Raw genomic sequence first — 10,290 nt, 5'->3', positions numbered from 1 at the left:
TAAGGCGGAGGTGTCAGGTTCTCCAGCCCAGCTTGGCTGAGCTGTCTGGGGCGCCACCTGTCCTGTATCAATTGTATTTGTATTGGAGGGCTTTCTTTTTTGTCACATATTTTTAGAAATATGTATAGGAGACATGTCTCATGAGTGACTAAGTCTATAAATGATATGTCTTATGGACATCAACATATAGCTAAGTTTTCAAATTCTTTCATACATATTATTCTAAATGAACAAAGAATGAACATGTGAATAACTGAATATTATATATCTATTATGAATCTGATTTTCAGTAAATCTCTAATCAATACTCCTTCGGGGGAGTTAGCAAACAGATTAATGAAGATATTGTAACTGTATGGTTCCTTTTCAGAGCATTGGGATTACTGTATGAAGCAAGTCCAATATTTACTGCATTATATCTGGAACGCTCTTCTGAATCTCTCCACACAAAGGGAAAAATATTTCTGCCTAGAAATAATTGCACATGATGGAATGGTGGATGGTGGCTTACTGAAAGAGTGTTATTCACCTGAGGAAACTACTGTCAAAATGTTATTTAAAACACTGGATTCAGCTATCTATAAAAAGGCAATCCAAATAACATGATTAATTCATACTTAGTGAAGACTGATTCACATGTAGTCTGAGTATGGTATGTATATTAAGATTGGCTTAAGAAAGTCTTGCTTAACTTAAAATATTTGATTATCAGCTTGGTGCCCATAGCACAGTGGTTACGGTGGGTTCAAGCTAAACAACAATGACAACTGCAATAAAAAATAGCTGGGCATTGTGATGGGTGCCTGTACTGCCAGCTACTTGGGAAGCTGAGGCAGGAGAATTGCTTAAGCTCAGAAGTTTGAGGTTGCTGTGACCTGTGATGTCACAGCACTCTACAGAGGGTGACATAGTGACACTCTGTCTCAAGAACAAACAAACAAACAAAAAAATAGTTGGTTACCTATTGGCCTCAGGCCAAGGGAATTCCATAAGAACCTCCACAATTCTTAGCACAAATTCCTTTAGGTAAAGGAGTTTGAAAAAGTTGACATTCCTGAACCACAGTCTTTGTCCAACACTGGGTCCACCTGACATCCATACCTAGCTATGGCCCACTTGGATTCTATGTCAAGGCTATGGCCACATTTTCACTTGATTTGGAAGAAAATAAGTGACATGAATAACAAGGAGGATGGAAATGTACTATAAATGGATGGGGAAAATTTGTCAAGCAGGATTACTCAGATCTAGTAGTAGATATGGGAAACTGTTATGGTTAGGCCATGGGGCCAGCTCACAAGCATTCATGAATCTCATATTCAGGCAATGTGTAGTCTTTTTCTATTTCAAAATATTAAGTGGGTACAAATATTTTTGGTTACACGGATAGCTTTTGTAATGCTTGAGTCATGGCTAAAGGTGTGCCCATCACCTGTTTATTGTACCTTTTAGGTAGGTTTTTGTCCCTCCCCTCCTTACCCTTCCCTCCTGGTTGCTTTCTACCAAGTTTTACTTCCCTCTGTGTACATGTGTGCTCATCAGTTAGTTCCAATGTAATGATAAGTATATGTGGTGTTTGTTTTTCCATTTTTGAGATATTTTGATTAGAAGAATGGTCTCTTCACAATCTTTTGGGAGAATAACTGACTTACACTGGCATATGAAAGAGAGGACAGTACACTGTAGTTCAGGAGACTTGGTTTCTATCCCCAGCTCTGCAATTGATAAGCTGTATATGGAGTTGAAAAGATGGTCTTAATGATCCCTTCTTTTCAAGTTCTAAGTGGGGGTGATTCTGAGGTTTTCTTATGAGAGCAGTTCCTGAGATGATAAGGTGATGGTTTATAACATATAAACAATAACAGGATAACAATATAGTAATCAGAATGAAATATGTGCTAAGTACAAAGAAAATTCCATGAAAATACATAAAAGGACACAATTTGGAGTGGTGATAGTAGGAGTTTTCAGCATTTAAAAGAATCATTTAGTTAATAAATTGATGAATAATTTTATAAGTAGATAAGAGTACTAATGTTGATCAAAGGACAAAACATATAGCTATTTGAGGTAAAGTTACATATATTTAGTTCATGGCACATAGGCTATTGTAGCCTGGATATCATAAATACGGGGGCTAAAGCACAATCTCTGGAATCAGACAGAGTAGCTATTATACACATTAGCTATTTGACCTTGGACAAGTTATCTATCCTTTTTGCACTTCAAGTTCCTCATCTCAAAAATAGGAGTTTCTATGAAGTTTCTTATAAAGATTAAATTAGATAATGCATGCAGTGAGATTAAAAGTGTTAATAGCACATGATAAGTAAGCATCGGCAAAAATACAGTATCGTTATTATGAATTCTATTATTATTTAGACTGCAGGGGTCCTCAAACTTTTTAAACAGGGGGTCAGTTCACTGTCCCTCAGACCATTAGAGGGCCAGACTGAGGGGTCCTGGGACGAGTTAGCTGCTAAGCAGGACAGGCAGGAGTGGCAAAAACACCTGGCAGGTAGGATAAATGTCCTAGGTGGGCCGCATGTGGCCTGCGGGCGGTAGTTTGAGGATGCCTCATTTAAAGGGATAATATTGATAAAAACACTTGGGAAACATGCAGTAACTAACTCTGAAATCAATGGTAATTTGGCCTCTATCCTATACAAGGAGCCAATGACCATTTTGAGGAGTAAAGCAAGAGAAATATACCATGACAAATGAAAGAGGAAGAAAATTATATACTCTCACTGAAAAAATTCTCAGCAATAAGCTAAAAAGTTTATTCTTTAAATGTCAACTAGTCTGGACATGTCTCTGATGAGAAACTCAATTTAAATATTAATACAACATATCTCAGCTGTGTCGCAATTCTCATTTCTTTATTTCCTTACAATCTGTGTTAATACCAGCTTTTGCAACATGCCAGTGAAATTTCATTCTTTGTACATCCATGGTGGTTTCTTTGAGGTATGCAAATAGAATATGATAAGAGAAAAAAATCTGATGATTGGCAGTCACATTCAAAATTAAGAATCCATAGCAACTTTAAGAGATCACAAGAAATGTCTTCTAGTTTTACTGTGAACATCTTAAATGCCATATTTAATCCCAGCTTCATTTGCATAAAGAGGATTATTTGCTTTAACAAGGTTTTCATTCTAGCAAAAAAAAAAAAAAAGGTTAAACGTAAGTGCTCAAAGCTTGGGTCTGTTATGAACATTTCTTTGCTTCCTGAACTGTCCCAAATATATTGAGATCATTTCATATTCTTTTCAAAGTGTGTCTTTTAAATAAAGAATCAGGAGCACATCTTGCCTCATGCCATAGCCCTGATATGAACAAATAGAACAGCAGTTCTCAACCTGTGGGTTGCGACCCAGACCCACAGGAACTGTATTAAAGGGTCACAGCATTAGGAAGGTTAAGAACCACTGAAATAGACAGTGATGAGTATGATGATGATCTGGCAAAACTCTTTCTGCCTTGGGCTATGAGATTAGCTGAAGGGAAGGTAAAAGGAAAAAGAGAGCTTGTGTCATGGATATTAGAAGACAGAGATGTTATCTCTTGTTCTATATTGAAGTTATTCAAATGTTAAAATTAAGGCCCTTTGACACTCTAAATTAGTTTGTTGTGTCATTTAGCTTCTAGGTGGAAGTCAAAACTATTCCACTGATATTGATTGATTATTGAATGAAGGAATGAATCTTGTGATCAATCACTTAAACATGAACTGAGTGCTGACAGTGTCTAAAAAATGACACCACGAGGCAGAGATACTTTTACTAGGTGAGGAACAACTTTTACCTGTTGTTGTACGCTGATATAAGAAAAAAAATGACTTTTATAGAAAGGTCCCCAAAGAAACAGAGATATTTTAAGAGATTGATCCATTAAGTAATTATGTGTCAAGCACAGTGCTACTTGAGGGAGCTTAGTCTATTAAAGAAGGGTTTTTTTGTTTTAATTTTTATTAAAAAAAGAATCTGTATTAAAATAAGAAAGCACAAAGAAGACTAACAGATTTCATTGAATAATAACTAAACTACTTTGCATATTGCAAAAACCTTCAAATGAAATGTCAAAATATAAACAGAGGTAACCACGTTTGTAGTTCATAAGAATGGATAGGGAGAAAACAGTTTGAAACAGATCAATGAGAAAAAAAGATATAAAAAGTTAATTCATTAAAATAAGAATAAATGCTAGCAAAGATTCAGGGAAATATTCAGCTTCACTAGTAGTGATCAGACCTAAATAAGACTCTTGGCACATGCGCACTATTTCTTTGTAAGTACATTAACTATATTCTAACTCCTTGTTGCTTTTCTTGATTAGTTTCACAAATAAGAATGATGACTAAGCCAATGTTAAAATGTCCTCCTTCATGGAAAATATAAGAATGTGTTTTGTTTTTAATTGAAAAAATATCAAACTGCATTGACATGGAAGCGCACACTATCTGTGGGCCAGAGAGAGAAGAAATCCACAGAGCAGATCACTAACTGAAGGCCGAAGACCATAGGAAGGCACGACTAGCAACAACTAGTGAGGGGGAAGATTCTAACATCCTGCAGTAATGGAAAGTGAATTCATTGCCTAAGTGTTTGAATAGCAAAACCATACCTCCTTCATAAAACCAGGACCTAGAATTACATCTTTATATATTTATAAGTAGACTTAATTGTCTATTCCAAAGTTGCCTGTGGTAGATGTGGGGACTAGGATTATGTTATAAAAATAAAGAGCTCGAAGTTGCTCATGTAACTCCCTTTGGAGTCCCCAAACTTAATGTCTCCCTGGGGCATTACCTAATATGCAAGGACATGTATGATTTCTTTTCTTTATTCTGTTTTTTAAATTTCAGAATAATATGGGGTACAAATGTTTTTCTTACATGAATTACTTTTGTACAGTATGAATTAAAGTTGTAAGTGTGCCATGACCTGGATAGTGTGCATTGTACCCTTTAGATGTGAATTTATCCTTCCCCTGAAGCTTCCCCCACCTGATTGCTTTCTGTTGAGTTTTACCACCAAATGTACACATGGATGCTGATCAAATTAGTTCCAATTTAATAGCGAGTACATGTGGTGTTGGTTTTTCCATTCTTGTGATACTTCACTTAGAAGAATGGTCTCCAGTTCCATCCAGGTTGTTACAAAAGGTACTAATTCACCATTATTTTATAGCTGAGTAGTATTCCACAGTATACATGTACCACATTTTATTAATCCAGTCATGTCTTGATGGACACTTAGGTTGATTCCACATCTTTGTGATTGTACAGGGTGCTGCAATAAACATTAACGTGTACATGGTGTTTTGAGAAATTACTTTCATTCCTTTTGGTAAATACCCAAGGTGGGATAGCTGGAAGAAAGAATAGGTTTACTTTTATTTCTTTGACGTATCTCTATATAATTTACCATAGTGGTTGTACTAGTTGGTAATACCAACAACAGTATATGAGTTCCTTTCTCTGTGCATCCATGCCAGTATCTTGTTTTGAGACATTTTGTTAAAAGCCATTCTCTTTGGAGTTAGGTTGCATCTCACTGTGGTTGTAGCTTGCATGTCCCTGATGAATAAAGATGTTGAGCATTTTTTTCATGTGTATGTTTGTCATTTATCTATCTTCTCTAGAAACATTTCTGTTCATGTCTTTTCCCCACTTTTTTAATGAGGTTGTTTGATTTTTTTTCCTGATGATTTGCTTGATTTACAGAGTTGTAGATTCTGGGTTATTAGCCCTCTGTAGGATGTATAACCTGCAATTATTTTCTTCCATTCAGCAGGTTGTTTACGTTGACACTGTAATGATTGTTTTCTTGGCTAGGAAGAAGCTATTTAATTTAATCAGGCCCATTTTTTAATTTTTGTTGTTGTTTCTGTGATGATCTTTGGGATCTTCTTCATGGATTCCTCTCCTAGACTAATGTCTATAAGAGTTTTTCCAACATGTACTTCTAGAATTCTTATTGTTTCATGCCTTAGGTTTAAGTCTGTTATCGATCATGAACTAACTTTTGTCAGTTGTGGGAGATATGAATCCTGTTTCCATCTTCTGTATGTGGCTATCCAGTTTTCTCAGCACCATTTATTGAACAGAGATTCTTTTCCTCAGTGAATGCTGTTGTCTGGTTTGTCAAAGATTAGATGGCAATATGAGAATGGTTTTATATCTGGGTTCCCTGTTCTGAACAATTGATCTATGTATCTATTCTTGCACCAGTACCATGATGTTTTAGTTACTGTACCCTTATATGTAGCTTGATGTCTGGTAAATGTTGTCTCCCAGTTTCTCCTTTACAATTAAGGTTACTTTGGCTATTCAGGCTTTTTTTCTGGTTCTAGATAAAGCATAGAATCATTTTTTCCAGATCTGCAAAGAATGACATTGATATTTGAATAGGAATTGTGTTGAATCTGTAGATCACTTTGAAAAGTGTATATATATATATATTTCATATATATATATATATATTTCAGTTTTTGGCTGGGGCTGGGCTTGAACCCACCACCTCTGGCATATGGGCCAGTGCCCTACTCCTTTGAGCCACAGACACCTCCTGAATAGTATGGACATATTTATAATGTTGATTCTGCTGATCCATGATCATGATATATCTTTCCATTTGTTTATGTTCTCTTCAAATTCTTTCCTCACTAACTCTTGGTTCTTGTTGGTTAAATATATTCCTAGGTATTTTATTTTCTTTGTTGCTATTATGAAAGGTATTGAATCTTTGATTTGATTTGCAGTTTGACTATTAGTATAGGAATGTTATCGATTTGTGTGCATTGATTTTGTAACCTGAGTCTCTGCTGAATTTATCAATTCCAAGAGTCTCTTGGCAGAATCTTTGAGTGTTCTAGATATATGATCATGTTATCAGCAAAGAGTTTTAGTTTGACCTCTTCTGTCCACATTTGGATGCCCATGATTTCCTTCTTCTGTCTGATTGTTCTGGATAGGATTTATAGCACTACATTGAATAGAAGTGGTAAGTGATTGATCAATCTTCTGTAATTTTAGGTCTTATTAGAAATGCTTTCAATTTTTCCCAGTTCAGTATAATGTTGGATGTGGGCTTTTCATACATGGCTCTTATAATTTTGATATATGTTCCATCTATGCCTTTTTATCACTTTTATCACAAAAGGTCCTTAATTCTGTCAAATGCTTTTTCTGCATCTATTGAGATAATCATGAGAGCTTTGTTTTTTGTTTTTTGGTTTTTTGCTTAGGTTTGTGTGTTGTGTATTGAACCATCCTTGCATTTCTGGTATGAAGAGCACTTCATTGTAGTAGATTAATTTTTTGATATACTTCTGAATTTGGTTTGCTAGAATTTTATTGAGAATGATTGCATTTATACTCATAAGGGATATTGATCTGCAGTTTTAGTATTTGTTTTTTTGTGTCCTTTCCTGGCTTTGGTATCAAGGTGACTGACTTTATAGAACAAGTTGAGGAGGATTCTTTTCTTTTTGACATTTAGCAATAATTTCTGCAGGGTAGGTACCAGTTTCAATTTGTTTGTATCATAGAATTGAACTGTGAAACTATCTGACTAAAGACTTTTCTTCACCAGGGATCTTTTTATTACTACTTTAATGTTGTTACTTCATGGTGTCCTGTTTTAGCGTCTTATTTCTTCCTGATTGAGCATACAGAGGTCATGTGTTTCTGAGACTTTGTGTGTTTCCTGACATATTTCAGTTTATGTGCACTGAAAAAGTTTAAATTTTTTTTTTTTTTTTTTTTTTGCAGTTTTTGACCAGGGCCAGGTTTGAACCCACCACCTCTGGTATATGGGGCCAGTGCCCTACTCCTTTGAGCCATAGGCACCACACAATTTTTTTTAATTGTTTTAGAAATTCTTATAGTATTCATAGATAACATTGTGTATTGCTCTGGTACAATTAGTAATATCTCATTTTTTTAAATTTCTGATTGAGCTTATTACACTCCATTCTTTTCTGTTTCTGATTAATCTAGCAACAGTCTGTCAAATATGTTTATCTTTTCAAATAAGCAACTCTGTGTTTCATTAATCTTCTATATAATTTTTTGTTATTTATTTGATTTAGTTCTGCCCTCACCTTAATTATTTACTTTCTTCTGATGGGTTTGCTCTTCCTTTTCTAATTCCTTGAGATGATTCATTAGATTTTTGATTCCCAATCTTTTTATGTAGGCATTTATGGTTATGAATTTTCCTCTTAAGTCTGATTTTGCTATATACCACAGATTTTGATTACTTCTGTCCCAGTTGTCATTTAATTCAATTTTGTGATTTCTATCTTAATTTTCTCCTTGACCCAATAATCATTCAGTGGTAGGTTGTTTAATTTATAAGGCTTTGTGTAAAATTGAGGGTTCCTGCTGGTGTTCATTACTAATTATATTCTATTGTTATATGAGAGGATACATGTTATAATTTCTACTTTTTGGAATTTGTGGAGACATGTTTTGTGACCTAGGAAGTGGTCAACTTTGTAGGGTATTCCATGTGCCGATGAGAAGAATATATCTTCAGCATTTTTTGTATAGCATGCTCTATAAATGTCCATTAGGCCCATTTGCTCTCATTTAAGTCCCATGTTTCTTTTTTATTATTATCTGCTTGCAGAATCCATAGATTTCTGTCAGAGGAGTGTTGAAGTCTCCAGTTATTACAATGTTTCTGTTTAAAATTTTGTTTAAATCTAGTAGGGTTTGCTTTATAAATCTGGATGCACCTGTATTAGGTGCACACATAGAATCATTACATTTTTAGTAACTGCTCCCGTTACCATTTTATAATGATCATCTTTGTCTTTTGCTTGTTACTTTGAAGTCTATGTTATCTGATATAAGAATGCTTATACTAGCTTGAGTTTTGTTTTCATTTGCATAGAATATTTTTTCCATCCTTTCACCTTAAGTCTGAATGAGTCCTTGAGGATTAGATGTATTTTCTGGAGACAGAAGATATTTGGCTTTTATTTTGTTTGAAGACATTTAGCCATCCTATGTCTTGTAAGAGGGCAGTTCACTCCAATTACATTTATTGGATGAATTGATAAATGGGGTAAATTTTTTTCATCCTATTGAGTAGAACTTTACTTATTTTACTTCTTGAACCATTGTGGCATATGGTCTATGAACTTTAATATTAGAATAATTTTATACTGGTCGGTGTCTCTTGTGCTGATCAGTGTAGAATGCAGATCTGAGTACTTCCTACTACATTCAGATATATGATTTGAAAATTTTATCTCGCATTTTTTAGTTTGTCTGTAGGAGATAGATAGCTTGACTTCTCAGCAGAGTACCCCATCTCAATCCTGGGGTATCCAGGGGAATACTCATACATGGAAAATTCCTGGGAGTTCTCCAAAACCATGGAAGATGAAAATAATCCTGAAGCCCACAGATAGGTTGGATTAGGCCTGTACATACCAGAGTCAACAGATAGAAGGGATTCGACTCTTTGAATTTTTGTTATGTAGTTAGATTAAGAAACTGGTTTACTTCCCCTGCAGCGATAGAAGTAACTTCTCCCTCCCCCTTTCTGAATACACCATCAACTGTTTTATCTGTTACCAACATCTGCCCTTTTACCCAGCCTCTGTTTCTATCCAGTTTTCCTGGGGACTTGGGATTCTTTCATCCTATCTCTTAACATTTTGAAGACGCACCCTTGTTAGAAATCCATAAAAGCCTATGAAGAGGCCAGAGAAGAGCTGCATTTTCTCAGTGTTACTACTCCGTCTGAGTTAACATAAGCTTTCTCCCGGCATTCTCAGACATCATATTTTAAACTGGCGTGACTTAATTACTTTCAACGAAGTTTTCCTAGTCGGATTTCAAACCAGGTCAGAGTTCACAAGCAAAGACCCCCAACAGTTGTCTTTTTACTTTTTACTTTCCTTTAAAGTACAGTAGTTTTATTCTTGATAAAGTTCAATGTATCTATTTTATTGTTCTTGATCGTGTGTTTAAGTTTCTGTCTCTTTCTTTCTTAAAATTTTTTAAAATAATATAATAGATGTATATTTTTCAAGTTTCATGAGATAAATTAATATATTCATATAATTCTTGAATAATTAATTAGTGTAATTGGGATATCCAGCTTCTTAGCTTGTGTTTGTGATTTCATATTTTAAAAATTGCCTTATTCCAGGTCACAAAGATTTAAACTCACAAATTCTCCTAAAAGTTTCATAGTTTCCATTCTTACATGTAGATTTATGACCCATTTTGAGTTCATTTTTATAGATGATTTGGGATACAGG

The sequence above is a fragment of the Otolemur garnettii genome, unplaced genomic scaffold, assembly GCF_000181295.1.
Source record: "Otolemur garnettii isolate 467f Iridium unplaced genomic scaffold, OtoGar3 scaffold00117, whole genome shotgun sequence".
Taxonomy (NCBI): Eukaryota; Metazoa; Chordata; class Mammalia; order Primates; family Galagidae; genus Otolemur; species Otolemur garnettii.
The sequence above is the reverse complement of the archived record's forward strand: the minus strand, read 5'-3'. Positions refer to the sequence as shown.